At 40.6% G+C, this 21,083-nt stretch overlaps 1 protein-coding gene across 2 annotated transcripts in view; it reads right to left on the reverse strand.

The window, feature by feature from the left end:
* The window catches only part of LOC110528949 (phosphatidylcholine:ceramide cholinephosphotransferase 1), a 50,286-nt gene that overhangs the window by 17,620 nt on the left and 11,583 nt on the right, over positions 1 to 21,083 (reverse strand). Inside the window, exon 1 of one of the 2 annotated variants that reach the window (XM_021611124.2) lies at positions 2,372 to 2,512. The exons of the other annotated variant lie outside the window; for it this stretch is intronic. The gene's annotated coding sequence lies outside the window, so the exon portion shown is untranslated. Of the gene's footprint in view, positions 1 to 2,371; positions 2,513 to 21,083 lie in introns of those variants that run through there. 2 annotated transcript variants of the gene reach the window in all.

The following is a 21,083-nucleotide window of genomic DNA, read 5'->3' on the forward strand; positions in this document are numbered from 1 at the left end:
TATATTAAACACATGATGGCACAATTTTGTATTTTATTTTCCACGGATAGCCAGGGGCACACTCCAACACATAGCATTTGTGTTTAGGGACAGATCATAGGTGGTAGGGACGACAAAGGATGTTTTCTTGGACGATTTTCATGTCCAGCTAAGCATTCAAAATGTAACAAGTACTTTTGGGTGTCAGGGAAAATGTATGGAGCAAAAAGTACATAATTGTCTTCAGGAATGTATTGAAGTAAAAGTTGTCAAAAATATAAATAGTAAAGTACAGACACCCCCAAAAACGACTTAAGAAGTACTTTAAAGTATTATCACTTAAGTTCTTTACACCACTGAGTAACTAACAAGGCAGAAAAGCAAAAGGCTGTGTCTGTGACCAGAGTTTAACCTTTCCCCCCAAAGCATGCCAAGTACACAAACAGGGCGCCAGTAGCAGAGTGACTCATTCACAATTCTAAAACGTATGTTTCAGGGATGAGACTAACCAATTCAGGCCAAATAGACTGGTTGACAAAGAAACAATAGACAGTCTCGCTGACAAACATGTTGTTGGAAGCAAGGTTATAGTAAACCGAAACTACTAATGAAAGACGTTCATAAACTGAAATAAAAACTATTCACAAACCCGTTTGAAAAACTAAAACTATACAGAAACTTATCTTTGACAAATTAACAGTACACTGTACAAACAAAAGCGCACACACACACACAACCAGTCAAAGGTTTGTCAGCATCATGAGGTAGTCACCTGGAATGCATTTCAATGAACAGGTGTGCCTTGTTAAAAGTTCATTTGTGGAACTTCTTTCCTTCTTAATGCATTTGAGCCAATCAGTTGTGTTGTGACAAGGTAGGGGTGGTATACATAAGACAACCCTATTTGGTAAAATATCAAGTCCATATTATAGCAAGAACAGCTCAAATAAGCAAAAATAAATTACAGTCCATCATTACTTTAAGACATGAAGGTCAGTCAATCCGAAAAATGTCAAGGACTTTTAAAGTTTCTTCAAGTGCAGTCGCAAAAACCAAACGCTATGATGCAACTGACTCTCAAGAGGACCGCCACAGGAAAGGAAGACCCAGAGTTACCTCTGCTACATTAGAGTTACTTCACAGAGTTCAAGTAACAAACACATCTCAAAATCAACTGTTCAGAGGAGACTGTGTGAATCAGGCCTTCATGGTCAAATTACTGCAAAGAAACCACTACTAAAGGAAACCAATAAGAAGAAGACTCTTGCTTGGGCCAAGAAACACGAGCAATGGACATTAGACCGGTGGAAAGATGTCTTTTGGTCTGACAAGTCCAAATTTTAGATGTTTGGTTCCAGGATGTAACAACAAAATGTGGAATAAGTCTAGGGGTATGAAAACTTTCTGAAGTCACCGTACATAGTAATTAATATTATATACATTTGTTAATTTGACTGATAATCATATAATTCTATCCACTTCCTTATTTTGTCTCATTGTCGTATAGACATATATTGTATATTGATCGGCCTGCCTGCTACTATGTAGTTTCATTGACAAACATAGATGGAACTTAGCTAACTAGCTAGTGATTTTGGGCACTGAAACAGCGTGTTGCTTGTGCTTTATTTACAATAGGTCGACAGCTTGCTGATAAAGTTGATGACATGTTCTCAGAAATCAGTTCTAAGCACAGACAGCAGAAGCGGAATCAATACTGTCTGCAGTGCACTGACTAAGTTATCCATGCACGTCTTTTTACTTCAGAAATACTGCACCAAACACCTGAGCTAGATGTAAAATTGTGCGGCTAACACATCCACTGCAAAACATCAAAATAAATTACAGATTTATTGGTTTATCTTGGATTAATTCTGACTATTTTGAGGAAATGGTATTGGCTATGCTGTGGATGTGGTGACTCAAGGAGGGACAAACATTAATTGCCAGGGTACGATATAGTGAACGTAACACAACCACATCAAACCACACCTCCAAGACCCAAACATAATATTTCTTAATGAGAAGCAGAAAAACACGTGGAATCAATGTGTTCAGCCCCCCCTTGAAAAAGAACCTAACCTCTGACCTGACCCATCAACGTATGTATTACTGCTCCACAGTGGCAAAACCTTACATCCCCAAAAATCGAAACACTATACATAGAAGACATTTAACATTAAACACACAGGCTACTTCCGGTCCCTAACACAAAAAAACAAGTAAATCAGATCTTAAACCTAACTAAACTGAATTTCAAGGAAAAGTCTATAAACTATAATAACATTGGTTGGAATGTTGAAGAGTCACATTCATTCCTCCAGGTTCTAAAGTTCCCGGTCGGAGATAGAAATAATTATGTAAGCATAAACACCTGTGCCATAGGACTTACCCCTATCTCCCCTGTGCCTCCTCTTCATTCTTCACCTGCTCTAATCACAAAACACATGTGGCTCTGAGAGAGAAAGAACAGCTCTGCAGCAGTTCCTCTGAACAAGGCTCTCTCTTTCTCAGACTCCTCCTCCTTCCTTCTTGGTCTCTCTATCGCTCTCTGGCTTGAACGGAGTCCCTGAACCCCACCCATTCTGAGCTAGCGTGTGTCCGCAAAACACAAAAAGATCTGATCTCCATCCATTTACCTTATTCATCCTTTAAGAACAATGGATATCATTGGAAAATTTCATTTTTTTTGTTGAAAAGGACACACTGTCAAGTGGTGGAAACACAGGCAACCAGAGTCAGAAAAGGTGCACAGTAAACATAGCGCAGGGAGCTGGATGCACATAGTAGAAAACACACTGGGGAGGGCTCATGGGGATTTGAAAACGGGTCAGATCCTGTTATAGAACTAATTGTTTTAACGTCTCACCTAGGCCACACAGTCTTATCACCACAACTCAAACACACAAAGGAAGGAATTTAAAATGTTACTCAGGTAACTAAACTTGAACCAATAAGCTAGGCTTATTTGTGCCATATTATATAGACAGTCTGTTTGCATATAGAGCACATTTCAACAGTGAGCGTACCATGTTTCCTCTTTCTATGCCTAAAGTATATTTGTTTGAACATGTTGAATCAACATAAGCCACCACAACCAACATTACAAGTAAGAATGTCAAAATGACATTCCAGTCATGCAAACATATTCAGGCCAACCTTTTGTTTGCTTTCCCCTCCTCCTTCCCTCTGGGTGTTTTTGCTTTTCTGGGACAATGCTTTATTTGAAACGGTAATCTTCCATTACGGAACGTTACCTTCTGAGAACAATGGTGAATAAAACGTGTGAACACTATTCTCTCACCTGTATCACCTAGCCTACTATCTGCCCCACAAAGCCACATAGAATGCATTTTACCGAACATGCTTGACAAGTTGGCGATACCAGTGTGAAAATTAACAGCAAGCAGCTGCAGTTCAACACTGTTCAGACACACACACACAAACACGTAATACTGGTTATAGCAAACATGAACTAGGCTCCCTGAGGCCTTTCATGAGGTTGAGTGTTCTGATGTGTTGGAATACTTTTCATATTACTATAATAGACTGTTTTCCCAATTCTATTCAGGTATAGGCCTACTCGTTTGTATGTAGTAGGCCTGTGTGTGAAACTGCCTTGAAGGCTTTAGACAACACCTGCAGTCTCATAGAACACAGAAGCTACTTATAGAAGCAGAGACAAAGTCTCTTTGTTCAGGTTTTTTTTTTACGTGAATGTTCTCCAGTACTGTGGAGCGAGAGCAACCAGCTAAAGCGACCTATGTTGGGGATCGGTTACATTTTTGGACAACTTGATTGGCAGAGGAGATGCTGGGAATGAGTAGGAGTTTAGAGATTACATTCTTAGCATCAGCAATGCAGGTTTCACTTTACTGTGAGGTTTGCAATACTGTTGGCAAAATATTTTGGCCTACAGTAAGTCCAGATTCTTTAAATGCTGTATGGTCAGGACACCTCTTAAAACAAACTTTTAGACATACTTGTTGGAAACTATCTGACGCTGACAGCATTTTCACACATCGATGAATCAACCACACTGTCACTTATTTGACAAGTGGTTGAGGCTCACATCATTAGCGCCTCCTACATTAACTCCAATGTACCTCATTCAATATTACGCTAAATTAACTTTCAAAAAATGTTTGCAGTGACCTGCATTAAATTGTTTTTATTGTTTCTGGCATGTAGGCTAGTCTATAAGCAATGTATAGGAACAGTGACTGAGACGTGGAATAAGGTCTCTCTTTAGTCTTTCAGCAAACCCTCAATTGTCAAAATGTCACAATAGAATACATGAAAAGACCGAGCCTTTAAAGAAGAGGATATATGAAAGTATCTACAATTCATACTATACGGGCCTGATAGGGGTATAGCTTTTTAGTCTTCTAGGAAATAAATAAATAGCCTACTTTGTAGGAAAGGGAACACTTAACAGGCTTCCATCTTGGCTGCAAAATATTAAGTTGTAAAAAGAAGTAAGCTTCCTTCTTTCATGATAACGCACAAGGCCATTGGTACTTTTGACAAACTCAAACAAGATAGATGACAACCCATATACAGTCAAATTATCTGAGGTTTTCAATACAAATGAGAATAAGCAATCAAATCAAAATCCACTGCAGAGCCATCAATCTGCTGTATGATTGCATTTATCCTGTTTCTGAGGGGAAATTGGCAATTAAGGTCAATTACAGGATTCTGAAAACAATGCACGTGTCTTTGGGCCTTCTATAGGAAGTAATGAATCCACTAAGATAACTGAGAGTACAGTGACCTTATAGAGGTACAATTTGCCAGTCTAAGGTCAGTTTGCCAAAAGACTAGAGTAGTTTTAGTTAGTAAAAGCTTTTCCTTAAGTTAGAAGCCAGCATCAAATTTAGTTCATTGGAGCAATAATTTTAGTGTTAGTTAACATTTCTCTGTTGTGGTATTAACTAACCATATTCCACAAGCACAGCTTGCGACAGTTGAATTGGCCAATTTTCCACAGTTTTTTAACAGCTTCCAGCCCTATCAACAGGGGTCTTTTCCATGTGATTTCTCGCTCTCCTTGACTTCAGTTTAACCTTCCTCCCTTAGTACCAGGAAAATAACATCTCTGGACACTGACATTGAAGTGTTCATCTTCAACCTTTTGAAATTTCCACATGAGATAATGAATGATGTAATGGCCTAATGAGATCAGAAAGCAGTGGTGGAGGAACCGTCAGTGCTTTAATCAATCTGCCAGGCTTAATAGTTGAAGACAGTGGGTTCGGAACAGCAAGTCACGAATCTGTGTGTTGTGTCATGGTGTCTGACTACAGATAGTAGAGGTAACACGCTGGCCCCTGGGAAAGAGTATTTGCTGATGTCACAGAGGAATATCACATCTTCAATCTTGGCAGATAAACAGGCTCAGAACTCACCACTAAAGAGATAAGATTCGAGGAAAATACCAACCCTTGACCCTGTTTGTTTGGTTGGTTGGCTTCATGCAAATCTGACTGTCAAAAGTATTGAATAGCCTACAACTTCCCTTCACCCAAATACAATCTACAAACATATTTCCCCCAGCGATGGTAGATGTGAGACAGAATCTATAAAACAGTCTCTGCTACAGTATTTTTTATTTCAGTAGTAGCTTAACTTGAAAGAGCAATTAGTGGCTGGATGGTCACATCTTAGCTAGGGCTGGAAATTGCCAGGGACCTTACGATGTTATGACGATACTTATGTGCCGATACGGTGTGTATTGCGATTCTCACAATTCTATGTATTGCGATTCGATACTGTGATTGTATTGCGATTCGATGTTCCAAACAAATTGCTCAAACATGTCTGCTGCAAAGGGACAAGAGAGAGCCATGAGAAAACGAGTTTTGTTCAGACATGGTTATAAGTGCTGAAAACAAATTGGCTCCCTATAAAAAGATGTAGAACGAGCTATGAAAAAATAATATTCCGATATGTAACTAATCTATTTTCCCCCCAATCACTAATCATAGCCAACTCATTGGCACATGGAGATAAATGTAGCTTGACGATATATGGAAAATTCAGCTGCTATCCCTTGGTGAAAGCCAAGGACTAACATCCCAAATAGTAGATGGTATAGATGGTTTTGTTTCTTAAGAACCAACCTAACACGTGTGGAACATATGGGGCAAAACAGACAGGTGTCATGACGTTGGCCTGGGGGTAGGTTAATGACAGTCATAAATACCTCTTCCCCCCTTTTCCTATCTCTACCCTACTGAGGTTACATTTGCAAAACCCTTGGTTAACATAGAGATTCTGGGAACATCAGAAGGTGGGGGGAAATTAACTATATTCTGGTAATCCGAACAATTGAACATATGCAGTGGTACTTAATGAATATGATGTCAGTTTGGTTGTCATCTGAGACATTCTCAACAATGATAAGATGACAAACTCTACAGTGGAAAGCCTACACATCAGAGTTATCGGATTCACATGGAATTGTTGTTCAATTTAAATGTTTGAATATGAAATTATTTGCGGATGGGATGAACTTTGAACTCTTATTCACTACAGAAGTGATACCTCCTAGCCGTTGAGTTAGCAACAGCAGATGCAAAAGAGGGTTAGGAAGGAACAGACAGAGTATCCCGCCTATCACCTAATGACGTTACTACTACTATTCAATTGTCAACCAGAGACATTCTTCAAAGGACTCGGTTGGGCAACATGGCATTACATCTACCACCAACCTACCGAAGCGCAGCTCGGAGTAAATATAACATTCCACAGGCCACAATCAACAGCCTGATCAACTCTATGTGAAGGAGATGTGTCGAGCTGCATGAGGCAAATGGTGGTCACACTAGATACGGACTGGTTTTCTGATCCATGCCCCTACTTTTTTTTTTAAGGTATCTCAGAGCAACAGATGCATATCTGTATACCCAGTCATGTGATATCCATAGATTACGGACTAATGCATTTATTTAAATTGACTGATTTCCTTATATGAACTGTAACTCAGTAAAATCTTTGAAATTGTTGCATGATGCGTTTATATTTTTGTTCAGTGTATATTTCGTCTCCAATATTTATTGAAAACAAATACATTTGCACAATGAGCACTTGTTGTCTGAAATACATTGTTACAGTTGTTGGTTAGCTAGCTAGAGAATTTTTGCCATATTAGCATGAGCATTTCATTATCATGAAATTCGTCGCAACACCTCAAAACAAGACATGGTATCAAGAACAAGATGAAACTAGCTGAAAGAGTCTCGTACGATTCCCTACATGGCAGTTTGTCATTGTTGTTAGCTAACTGGCTATCCAGAATCACAACATCTCACAGACTTCTGCACCACTGAAGCATGAACATTGTTAGGTTGTCAGCTAACCCACCTATGCAAACCGATTAGGTTCTCAATCAAGTACCAGGGATCAACACAGAACAAAGCTATGCATCAGCAGTGATAATCCTGTAATAAAGCCTTATCAGGCAAATAATGACCACAACACATTTGTACGTGAATACTGTCACCTGTAGCAAAACATTTTGCACAGAAGGACAACAGTTTGCAGCGGAAACTACGGTTTCTATTGGACGAATTCAGGTAGGTCCCTCCCAGTTTCGTTCCGTTTGCTTCCAAGTTGTTCCAAGTGAATACACCCCTAATGAGTCTGTTTGCCTTGAATACTCTGAAGAGCTGAGCTTAACAGCACAATAACAAATGCTCGCAGGTGCCACCCGTTAATGAGGAACCCACCTGTGAATTCATGATTAAATTATGACCATGTCAGGTCCACACACACACACACACACACACACACACACACAGGACAGCATAAAAACTGTTTATATACATATATACTGTTTTACAGTATAGTACAGCATACGCACAAAACCTAAAGACAAAAAGCCTATATGTTGACCTAGACAGAAGATAAGAGATTGAAGAACAGTGTATTAATATGGAGGAAGTGAGTATGTGGAAACACCTACAGTAGTCAAATTCCACTTTTCAATTGAAACCGAGTCAAGAGCAACATTATTCCAAAGCAATTTACACATGCAGTAGTTGTTTCCTGTTTCGTTGAATACGTTCATTTAATGGTGCATGTTAATATGTTTACTAAAAACAGTATCTTCAGAAAGTATTCACACTCCCAGACTCTTTCCACATTTTGTGGAGTTACAGCCTGAATTTAAAATGGATTAAAGAGATATATAATTTACAGGGTCCCTGGACAAGAAAAGACTGAATAATCCTGGTCTCTAGCTACCTTATGTTGTAATGTATAGCAGCTGCAGCCACAAGTGTTATCAAAAAGAGGTTGTTTTTGCTAATTTGTTAACACCCTTCAAGATTAACTTTCAACAAGAAGTATCAAATTATTATGATTTGGTGATTTGCAGCTCACTGTTTTTGCAGCTGTTAGCTATCTCTTTGAAAATAACTTGTGTGAAACATGTGTTAAAACCAGTTGAGTCTATGGGGGCGCTATTTCATTATTGGATAAAAAACGTTCCCGTTTTAAGCGCAATTATTTTGTCACGAAAAGATGCTCGACTATGCATATTATTGACAGTTTTGGAAAGAAAACACTCTGAAGTTACAGAATCTGCAAAGATATTGTCTGTGAGTGCCCCAGAACTCATTCTACAGGCGAAACCAAGATGAAACGTCAAACAGGAAATTAGCAGAATTTCTGAAGCTCTGTTTTCTAATGTCTCCTTATATGGCTGTGAATGCGACAGGAATAAGCTTAGACCTTCTGCCGTTCCCCCAAGATGTCGGCAGCATTGTGACGTATTTGTAGGCATATCATTGGAAGATTGACCATAAGAGACTACATTTTCCAAGTGTCCGCCTGGTGTCCTGCGTCGAAATTGGTGCGCAACGCCAGGTGCAAGTATTTTTCCATTTGATAGAGAGGAGAAACCAGGCTTCCACAAACGATATATCATCGAAGAGATATGTGAAAAACACCTTGAGGATTGATTCTAAACAACGTTTGCCATGTTTTCAGTCGATATTATGGAGTTAATTTGGAAAAAAGTTTGCGTTTTGAGGACTGAATTTTCGGGTTTTTTTGGTAGCCAAATGTGATGTACAAAACGGAGCTATTTCTAATACACAAATAAACTTTTTGGAAAAACTGAGCATTTGCTATCTAACTGAGAGTCTCCTCATTGAAAACATCCGAAGTTCTTCAAAGGTAAATTATTTTATTTGAAGGCTTTTCTTGTTTTTTGTTGAAATGTTGCCTGCTGGATGCTAACGCTAATGCTAACGCTAAATGCTACGCTAGCTAGCTACTGTTACACAAATGATTGTTTTCCTATGGTTGAGAAGCATATTTTGAAAATCTGAGATGACAGTGTTGTTTACAAAAGGCTAAGCTTGAGAGATGGCATATTTATTTCATTTCATTTGCGATTTTCATGAATAGTTAACATTGTGTTATGGTAATGAGCTTGAGTCTGTATTCACGATCCCAGATCCGGGATGGCTAAATGCTAGAGGTTAAAAGTATGTTTGCAATGGGAAGTAATAGTTGTACATTTCGATTTGGATATGCTTAAAATTGTTGTGTTTTTGTTATTGGGGGCCTACTGGCTTATTTTAAATGGGTGGCTTTTATCAGTATGCTGTGTGTGACTGCTCTCTATGTGTTTTACAAAAATAGTTATCCTACACAGAGTGCGCAGATCACAGTCGGTGTCCTTTCAGCACCACGAGCCTGTCACCTTTGATGTGTTGTCATTGCTATTGGTGACAGTGACAGGCTACCACAGGTTGTTTAAGCGGTTGTTGCTTATGGCATTGTTCCATGCTGGGCTTGTGAGTGACAGCCCGATGCGCGGCTCAGGCCTGTTTGATTAATTCATGATTTCATCAAAAAGCATTGCTACTCCTACATTAAAGCTAGATATGTCTTGTGCATTAAAGATAAGACTCAGCAAAATGACGTTACCACGAGTAGCACCATAGATCGAAAATTGAAATGAGAGAGATGCAAGACTACGCTCTCACACAGTATCTGCACATGTGCATGGGGTCGCTTCACGCTGAGTCTACCTTTACGTGATGTTTGTTATTTTTCAGGTTGAAGTTTTGGAAGATCCCCCCCCCCCCCACTAAAGGTCTAGGTGCAATAGTCCCGGTTTGCCACTGGACCCAGCAAAGAATGGAATGCGAACAAAGGTGAAAAAAGTCACAAGGGGTCCCCCCCTCTTCAAAAAGTAGGGAGGTGGAGAGCAGAGTATCAAAGAAAATGTTATTTGTCACATGCGCCGAATACAACAAGTGTTGACCTTACTGTGAAATGCTTACTTACAAGCCCTTAACCTCTCTGCGCACGGAACCCGCTAGCGGGCTGAAATTCCACAACATACGGTGATCGCTACATAAAGTCATATTTAACATTCATGAAAATACAAGTGTCTCACATGTATCGAAAGCCTAGAATCTTGCTAATCCAACTGCGTTGTCAGATTTAAAAAAGGATTTACTGCGAAAGAATACGATGCGATTATCTGAGCATAGAGCACCATAAAACACAACCATTTTAACCAGCACAGGCCTAACATAATCACAAACTGCATTAAAAAAATGTGTTTACCTTTGACGATCTTTGTCTGTTGGCAATTCCAATGCTCATTGTTACACAATGAATGATCTTTTGTTTGATAAAATCCGTTTTTATAGCCTACACGAAACATTTTGTGAACCGCTTGTGTCGTGAATTCCGTCTCATTCCATTTTCGACGACACATTCCAGGTAAATAACCCACACAGAACGTGACTTTTCCAGTCATGTTTGGTTTCACTGCAATCAACTGGTTTGTTTGTAACACAATCAAACCTGATGGGCCATTTCGCAGGACGTATTGACTGAAAGAAACCGATTTGAAGACAAGTCATGACATCATTGTGCACCAATGATTTGCCCGCTGTTTCGTTGATTGACTGTCTTTTAACCCAATGACCACTAATCCTCTTGAAATATAGCTGGGTAGATAGCCAATGAGCTGAGCTAAACGGCAATAGGTCATGTTTATGTGTTGCAAGACCAACCCATGTAGTAAGCTCCAGCGTAATGAGTCATTCGTTTTTGAAGTTTCATCCCGGAAGGAGAAACACAATTGTGCAAGCTCTCCCACTTAAAAATATGAGAGAGGCCTGTAATTTTCATCATAGGTACACTTCAACTATGACAGACAAAATGAGGAAAAAAAATCTAGAAAATCACATTGTAGGATTTTTTATGAATTTATTTGCAAATTATGGTGGAAAATAAGTATTTGGTCACCTACAAACAAGCAAGATTTCTGGCTCTCACAGACATGTAACTTCTACTTTAAGAGGGTCCTCTGTCCTCCACTCGTTACCTATATTAATGGCACCTGTTTGAACTTGTTATCAGTATAAAAGACACCTGTCCACAACCTCAAACAGTCACACTCCAAACTCCACTATGGCCAAGACCAAAGAACTGTCAAAGGACAGCAGAAACAAAATTGTAGACCTGCACCAGGCTGGGAAGACTGAATCTGAAATAGGTAAGCAGCTTGGTTTGAAGAAATCAACTGTGGGAGCAATTATTAGGAAATGGAAGACATACAAGACCACTGATAATCTCCCTCGATCTGGGGCCCCACGCAAGATCTCACCCTGTGGGGTCAAAATGATCACAAGAACGGTGAGCAAAAGTCCCAGAACCACACGGGGGGACCTAGTGAATGACCTGCAGAGAGCTGGGACCAAAGTAACAAAGCCTACCATCAGTAACACACTACGCCACCAGGGACTCAAATCCTGCAGTGCCAGATGTGTCCCCCTGCTTAAGCCAGTACATGTCCAGGCCCATCTGAAGTTTGCTATAGAGCATTTGGATGACCCAGAAGAAGATTGGGAGAATGTCATATGGTCAGATGAAACCAAAATAGAACTTTTTGGTAAAACTCAACTCGTCGTGTTTGGAGGACAAAGAATGCTGAGTTGCATCCAAAGAACACCATACCTACTGTGAAGCATGGGGGTGGAAACATCATGCTTTGGTGCTGTTTTTGTGCAAAGGGACCAGGACGACTGATCCGTGTAAAGGAAAGAATGAATGGGGCCATGTATCGTGAGATTTTGAGTGAAAACCTCCTTCCATCAGCAAGGGCATTGAAGATGAAATGTGGCTGGGTCTTTCAGCATGACAATGATCCCAAACACACCAACGAAGGAGTGGCTTCGTAAGAAGCATTTCAGGGGTCCTGGAGTGGCCTAGCCAGTCTCCAGATCTCAACCACATAGAAAATCTTTGGAGGGAGTTGAAAGTCCGTGTTGCCCAGCAACAGCCCCAAAACATCACTGCTCTAGAGGAGATCTGCATGGAGGAATGGGCCAAAATACCAGCAACAGTGTGTGAAAACCTTGTGAAGACTTACAGAAAACATATGACCTCTGTCATTGCCAACAAAGGGTATATAACAAAGTATTTAGATAAGTACTTGGTCAATAACAAAAGTTTATTTTCCACCATAATTTGCAAATAAATTCATTTAAAAAATCCTACAATGTGATTTTCTGGATTTTTTTTTCTCATTCTGTCTGTCATAGTTGAAGTGTACCTATGATGAAAATTACAGGCCTCTCTCATCTTTTTAAGTGGGAGAACTTGCACAATTGGTGGCTGACTGAATACTTTTTTGCACCACTGTATTACGCACTGCATTGTTTGGTAAACGCGCAGATTCAGCTGTTTGTATATCAATCATTATGGCGACTAAGTCAGGGAAAGCTAAATCTAAGTCTAGATATACAGATGTACACACAATTTTAGAATAAATTGATTGAGAAAATGAGACAGAGATTGTTGTAGGACGATTCATTTAGCGATTGTGGAGGAATATTTGTTGAACGGGAGAGGACATCGTTTTGGACTGGTAAGTTCTTATCATGCTAATGCACTTGTTTGAAATTAACCATATAAATTATGTGATTTTTTATTTATTTTAGAAGCAATATATAAACATGTAATGTCATGAAATGTGAGATGCGTGTCTGCCGCCCCACCCCAACCCACATGAAATAGCCTATTTGAGGCTGTTGAGGGGAGGGCAGGCCCACAACAATGGCCAAAGTGAAATGGAGACAGTAGATCTAGCTGGTCTGTCATAATATAAAACATAATATAAAAGAGACAGATCTAGCAGGTCATAATAATATATTCAACCTTATGTTCCCTGTACTCTCTATATACAGTGCCTTGCGAAAGTATTCGGCCCCCTTGAACTTTGCGACCTTTTGCCACATTTCAGGCTTCAAACATAAAGATATAAAACTGTATTTTTTTTGTGAAGAATCAACAACAAGTGGGACACAATCATGAAGTGGAATGACATTTATTGGATATTTCAAACTTTTTTAACAAATCAAAAACTGAAAAATTGGGCGTGCAAAATTATTCAGCCCCCTTAAGTTAATACTTTGTAGCGCCACCTTTTGCTGCGATTACAGCTGTAAGTCGCTTGGGGTATGTCTCTATCAGTTTTGCACATCGAGAGACTGACATTTTTTCCCATTCCTCCTTGCAAAACAGCTCGAGCTCAGTGAGGTTGGATGGAGAGCATTTGTGAACAGCAGTTTTCAGTTCTTTCCACAGATTCTCGATTGGATTCAGGTCTGGACTTTGACTTGGCCATTCTAACACCTGGATATGTTTATTTTTGAACCATTCCATTGTAGATTTTGCTTTATGTTTTGGATCATTGTCTTGTTGGAAGACAAATCTCCGTCCCAGTCTCAGGTCTTTTGCTGACTCCACATGTTTGGTGTGTCTCCCAGGTGGCTTGTGGCAAACTTTAACAACACTTTTTATGGATATCTTTAAGAAATGGCTTTCTTCTTGCCACTCTTCCATAAAGGCCAGATTTGTGCAATATACGACTGATTGTTGTCCTATGGACAGAGTCTCCCACCTCAGCTGTAGATCTCAGCAGTTCATCCAGAGTGATCATGGGCCTCTTGGCTGCATCTCTGATCAGTCTTCTCCTTGTATGAGCTGAAAGTTTAGAGGGACGGCCAGGTCTTGGTAGATTTGCAGTGGTCTGATACTCCTTCCATTTCAATATTATCGCTTGCACAATACTCCTTGGGATGTTTAAAGCTTGGGAAATCTTTTTGTATCCAAATCCGGCTTTAAACTTCTTCACAACAGTATCTCGGACCTGCTTGGTGTGTTCCTTGTTCTTCATGATGCTCTCTGCGCTTTTAACGGACCTCTCAGACTATCACAGTGCAGGTGCATTTATACGGAGACTTGATTACACACAGGTGGATTGTATTTATCATCATTAGTCATTTAGGTCAACATTGGATCATTCAGAGATCCTCACTGAACTTCTGGAGAGAGTTTGTTGCACTGAAAGTAAAGGGGCTGAATAATTTTGCACGCCCAATTTTTCAGTTTTTGATTTGTTAAAAAAGTTTGAAATATCCAATAAATGTCGTTCCACTTCATGATTGTGTCCCACTTGTTGTTGATTCTTCACAAAAAAAATACAGTTTTATATCTTTATGTTTGAAGCCTGAAATGTGGCAAAAGGTCGCAAAGTTCAAGGGGGCTGAATACTTTCGCAAGGCACTGTATATTTGTTTATTATACCTGTTGATACAGGGCTCATATGTGAAACTATTCTAACTGAACATTTTCTTTCACAGTGACACTGACTCCGAATGGGAGTCTTATCCGGTGTCCTGTGTGAATTTAAGTATGCTCTCTCTAATTCTCTCTTTCTCTCTCTCTCAGAGGACCTGAGCCCTAGGACCATGCGTTAGGACTACCTGGCATGATGACTCCTTGTGGTCCCCAAGCCACCTGTCCTTGCAGCTGTTCCAGTTTCAACTGTTCTGCCTGCGGCTATGGAACCCTAAACTTTCCATTTTTACTCGAGGTGCTGTCCTGTTGCACCCTCGACAACCACTGTGATCTCCACCCGGCACAGCCAGAAGAGGACTGGCCACCCCTCATAACCTGGTTCCTCTCTAGGTTTCTTCCTAGGTTTTTGTCTTTCTAGGGAGTTTTTCCAAGCCACTGTGCTGCTACACCTGCATTGCTTGCTGTTTGGGGTTTTAGGCTGGGGCTATATAAATTGATTTGATTTGACAGAGGACTGAGGGTCTTCCAAATATTGAAAGTGTGTAAATAGTTATTTTGTAAATGTGTATATATTTTATTTCATATATTTTTTTAATCAATAATTATTGGGGGGGGGGGGGGGGGGGTGTTAGAATACCATTTCGATATTTTGTATATAGTTTTTTTTTTCAAAATGTATAACTTCACCAATTTGGCCACTGGGGTACATTTGGGCTACTTGTGTGGGACACCTGGGTGACTTCATGATAAATGTCATGTAGCACACTCATTTTGGAAGTTATCATTCTGAAACTTTGCACAAGTACTGTTGCCCTCTTATACTTTCCACTGAAATTGTCCCCATCATCCTCTCTGAATGTTTGTTTTATCTTGTTCATTTTAAAGATGATACAAAAATAAAAAACATGTTTTTTTTCATTGTTTTATCTAAACCAGATCTATTGTGTTATATTCTCCTACATTCAATTCACATGTACACAAACTTCGAGTGTTTTCTTTCAAATGGTACCAAGAATATGCATATCCTTGGTTCTGTGCCTGAGCTACAGGCTGTTAGATTTGGGTATGTCTTCAGGCGGAAATTGCACAAAGTAGGGGGGAGCTCTAAGAGGTTTTAAGCTTCTCTAGTGTCCGTGAGTTATTTACTCAGCAAAATAAGAACATAACTAACTCACACACACACAAAATAGTTTGGTTGTTATGAATGCACTGATAAGTTAGACACGAGGCATTTCAGCAACAAAGAAAAATGACTTAATATCAGAGTTGTGACTGTTGTTCACACACGTATCTGCCCTCTCATTGGCTAGAATGGTTCCACCTGATCCTCCCGCCTGCCTTCCATCTTTGAGGACTTGTATTTCCATTTTTAGTGTGGTCACTCAACTATCTTACAATTTCAATAGAATTTTTGGTGAAGCCTCATAATGAAGAGGGGGAGCAATTTGGACTGCATTGAGCATTCTCTGGGTGATAAACATTTGGTGTGTCTATGCAATTAGGCTATAGGTCTAGATGGAATAGGAGAGAATAGCTGTACCTCTTTCGTATCGTCTGAGATACCCAAAGATTGGAAAGCTGTCACGGTTATCCTCCTCTTCAAAAGGGGGAGACACTCTACAGTTATTTTCCACAAAGTTTGCTGCTTCAGTGTCTTTAGATATTATTGCCAGATGTAACTATGGAATACTGAAGTATCATTACAAGCATTTCATAAGTGTCAAACGCTTTTATTGACAAATACATGAAGTTGATGCAGAGTCAATATTTGCAGCGTCGACCCTTCTTTTTCAAGACCTCTGCAATCCGCCCTGGCATGCTGTCAATTAATTTCTGGGCCACATCCTGACTGACTGCAGCCCATTCTTGCGTAATCAATGCTTGGAGTTTGTCAGAATTTGTGGGTTTTTGTTTGTCCACCCGCCTCTTGAGGATTGACCATAAATTCTCAATAGGATTAAGGTCTGGGGAGTTTCCTGGCCATGGACCCAAAATATCGATGTTTTGTTCCCCAAGCCAATTAGTTATCACTTTTGCTTTATGGCAAGGTGCTCCATCATGCTGGAAAAGGCATTGTTCGTCAGCAATCCAACATATGAATGGTCTCAGGATGCTTTACTGTTGGCATGACACAGGATTGATGGTAGCGCTCACCTTGTTCTCTCCGGACAAGCTTTTTTCCGGAAACCCCAAACAATGGGTAAGGGGATTCATCCGAGAAAACTTATTTACCCCAGTCCCCAGCAGACCAATTCCTGTACCTTTTGCAGAATATCAGTCTGTCCCAGATGTTTTTCCTGGAGAGAAGTGGCTTCTTTGCTGCCCTTCTTGACACCAGGCCATCCTTCGCCTCGCTGTGGGTGCAGATGCACTCACACCTGCCTGCTTCCATTCCTGAGTAAGCTCTGTACTGGTGGTGCCCCGATCCCGCAGCTGAATCAACTTTAGGAGACGGTCCTGGCGCTTGCTGGACTTTCTTGGGTGCCCTGAAGTCTTCACAACAATTGAACCGCTCTCCTTGAAGTTCTTGATGATCTGATAAATGGTTGATTTAGGTGCAATCTTACTGGCAGCAATATCCTTGCCTGTGAAGCCCTTTTTGTGCAAAGCAATGATGATGGTATGTGTTTCCTTGCAGGTAACCATGGATGACAGAGGAAGCTTTCGAAGAGTGATCTCCAGCCTCCTCATCAACACTCACACCTGTATTAACAAGAGAATCACTGACATGATGTCAGCTGGTCCTTTTGTGGCAGGGCTGAAATGTAGTGGAAATGTTTTTGAGGGATTCAGTTAATTTTCATGGCAAAGAGGGACTTTGCAATTAACTGCAATTCATCTGATGACTCTTCATATAATTCTGGAGTATATGCAAATTGCCATCATACAAACTGAGACAGCAGACTTTGTGAAAATTAATATTTGTGTCATTCTCAATTTTTGGCCATGACTATAGACACAAACTGTGAAAGAACTTTATCCATCCTGCCCTGCCTTTCTAAAATCTTTGAAAGCCAAGTTAAACAGATCACCGACCATTTCGAATCCCACCGTACCTTCTCCACTTTGCAATCTGGTTTCCGAGCTGGTCATGCGTACACCTCAGCCAGGCACAAGGTCCTAAACGATATCATAACCACCATCGATAAAAGACAGTACTGTGCAGCCGTCTTCATCGACCTGGCCAAGGCTTTCGATTCTGTCAATCACCGCATTCTTAAATCAGCAGACTCAATAGCCTTGGCTTCTCAAATGACTGCCTCGCCTGGTTCACCAACTACTTCTCTGATAGAGTTCAGTGTGTCAAATCAGAAGGCCGGTTGTCCGGACCTCTGGCAGTCTCTATGGGTGTGCTGACTCTTTGGTTTGTCCTCTGACAAATCAACTGTAAATTTCGGTGTTCCTCAAGGTTCCGTTTTAGGACTACTATTGTTTTCACTATATATTTTACCTCTTGGGGATGTCATTCGAAAACATAATGTTAACTTTCACTGCTATGCGGATGACACACAGCTGTACATTTCAATGAAACATGGTGAAGCCCCAAAATTGCCCTTGCCAGAAGCATGTGTTTCAGACATAAGGAAGTGGATGGCTGCAAACTTTCTACTTTTAAACTTGGACAAAACAGAGATGCTTGTTCTAGGTCCCAAGAAACAAAGAGATCTTCTGTTGAATCTGACAATTAATCTTAATGGTTGTACAGTCGTCTCAAATAAAACTGTGAAGGACCTCGGCGTTACTCTGGACCCTGATATCAATATGATATGATATGATATCATATCAAGACCATTTCAAGGACAGGACAGCTTTTTTCCATCTACGTAACATTGCAAAAATCAGAAACTTTCTGTCCAAAAATGCAGAAAAATGAATCCATGCTTTTGTCACTTCTAGGTTACTGCAATGCTCTACTTTCCGGCTACCCGGATAAAGCACTAAATAAACTTCAGTTAGTGCTAAATACGGCTGCTAGAATCCTGACTAGAACCAAAAAAATGGATCATATTACTGCAGTGCTAGCCTCTCTACACTGGCTTCCTGTCAAAGCAAGGGCTGATTTCAAGGTTTTACTGCTAACCTACAAAGCATTACATGGGCTTGCTCCTACCTATCTCTCTGATTTGGTCCTGCCGTACATCAAATCAAAATCAAATTTATTTATATAGCCCTTCGTACATCAGCTGATATCTCAAAGTGCTGTACAGAAACCCAGCCTAAAACCCCAAACAGCAAGCAATGCAGGTGTAGAAGCACGGTGGCTAGGAAAAACTCCCTAGAAAGGCCAAAACCTAGGAAGAAACCTAGAGAGGAACCAGGCCAGTCCTCTTCTGGCTGTGCCGGGTGGAGATTATAACAGAGCAACATACCTACACGTATGCTACGGTCACAAGACGCAGGCGTCCTAATTGTCCCTAGAATTTCTAGTTAAACAGCTGGAGCTCATTTTTCTGGAACGGTCTGCCTACCCATGTCAGAGACGCAAACTCGGTCTCAACCTTTAAGTCTTTACTGAAGACTCATCTCTTCAGTGGGTCATATGATTGAGTGTAGTCTGGCCCAGGATTGGGAAGGTGAACGGAAAGGCTCTGGAGCAACGAACTGCCCTTGCTGTCTCTGCCTGGCCGGTTTCCCTCTTTCCACTGGGATTCTCTGCCTCTAACCCTATTACAGGGGCTGAGTCACTGGCTTACTGGGGCTCTCTCATGCCGTCCCTGGAGGGGATGCGTCACCTGAGTGGGTTGATTCATCCTTGGTCACCCCTTGGGTTGTGCCGTGGCGGAGGTCTTTGTGGGCTATACTCAGCCTTGTCTCAGGATGGTAAGTTGGTGGTTGAAGATATCCCTCTAGTGGTGTGGGGGCTGTGCTTTGGCAAAGTGGGTGGGGTTATATCCTTCCTGTTTGGCCCTGTCCGGGGGTGTCCTTTTATTGTGTAACATGAAGTCCTATGAGTGTCATCTGATGAAGATCATCAAAGGTTAGTGATTAATTTTACCTCTATTTGTGCTTTTTGTGACTTCTCTCTTTGGCTGGAAAAAAATGGCTGTGTTTTTCTGTGATGATACCGTCCCACATATCCCAGAGAGGTTAAATGCTTAGTAAAACTAAGTGCATGCTCGTCAACCGATTGCTACCCGCACCCTCCCGCCCAACTAGCATCACTACTCTGGACGGTTCTGACCTAAAATATGTGAACTACAAATACCTAGGTGTCTGGTTAGACTGTAAACTCTCGTTCCAGACTCACATCTCCAATCCAAAATGAAATCTAGAATCGGCTTCCTATTTCGCAACAAAGCCTCCTTCACTCATGCCGCCAAACATACCCTCGTAAAACTGACTATATCCTACCGATCCTCAACAATGTAATTTACAAAATAGCCCCCAACACTCTACTCAGCAAACTGGATGTAGTCTATCACAGTGCCATCCATTTTATCACCAAAGCCCCATATACTACCCACCACTGCAACCTGTATGCTCTCGTTGGCTGGCCCTCACTACATATCCGTCACCAAACCCACTGGCTCCAGGTCATCTATAAGTCTTTGCTAGGTAAAGCTGGTCACCATAGAAACACCCACCCGTAGCACGCACTCCAGCAGGCATATTGCACTGGTCATCCCCAAAGCCAACACTTCCCTTGGCCGCATTTCCTTCCAGTTCTCTGCTGCCAATGACTGGAACGAATTGCAAAAATCTCAGAAGCTCGAGTCTAATATCTCCCTCTCTAACTTTAAGCATCAGCTGTCTGAGCAGCTTACCGATCACTGTACACAGCCAATCTGTAAATAGCACAACCGACTACCTCATCCCCATATTATTACTTACCCTCTTGCACCCCAGTATCTCTACATGCACATCATCATCTGCACATCTACCACTCTAGTATTAATGCTAAATTGTAATTATTTTCACCTCTAGGGCCTATTTTTTGCCTACCTCCCTACATTTGCACACACTGTACATAGATTTTTATTTTATTTTGTGTTAATGACTGTACGTTTGTTTATGGGTAACTCTGTTGTTGTCGCACTGCTTTGCTTTATCTTGGCCAGGTCGCAGTTGTAAATGAGAACTTGTTCTCAACTGGCCTACCTGGTTAAATAATGGTGAAATAAAAATATAAAATAAAATTGTGAGAATCGTTTTCTGAATGCAAGTCTGTGTTGTTGTGGAGTTCTTCAAAACAAAAAAGGCATTCAACAAAATTAACAAATTAAGTCATCCAAGTCTCAAAAAGTAAAGGGCAATTCCATGTTACAAAACAAAAACAATTGATTTTAAAAAGTTTAACAATTCCCACTGAACATTTTACAATAGCACTAGAATAACTGTGCAGCTGTAACATTTGGTAACAGTTTTGGTAAAAAACTTTTTTTTGTTGACCTTAAGCATCATGAACTTCACCAACTAGGCTACCAGGACATTTTAGAGTCGTTATCCTCGCAAGGGGTGGGTGCTAGAGTATTGAAAACAGG

This window comes from Oncorhynchus mykiss, chromosome 1 (genome assembly GCF_013265735.2).
Source record: "Oncorhynchus mykiss isolate Arlee chromosome 1, USDA_OmykA_1.1, whole genome shotgun sequence".
In the NCBI taxonomy this organism is placed as follows: domain Eukaryota; kingdom Metazoa; phylum Chordata; class Actinopteri; order Salmoniformes; family Salmonidae; genus Oncorhynchus; species Oncorhynchus mykiss.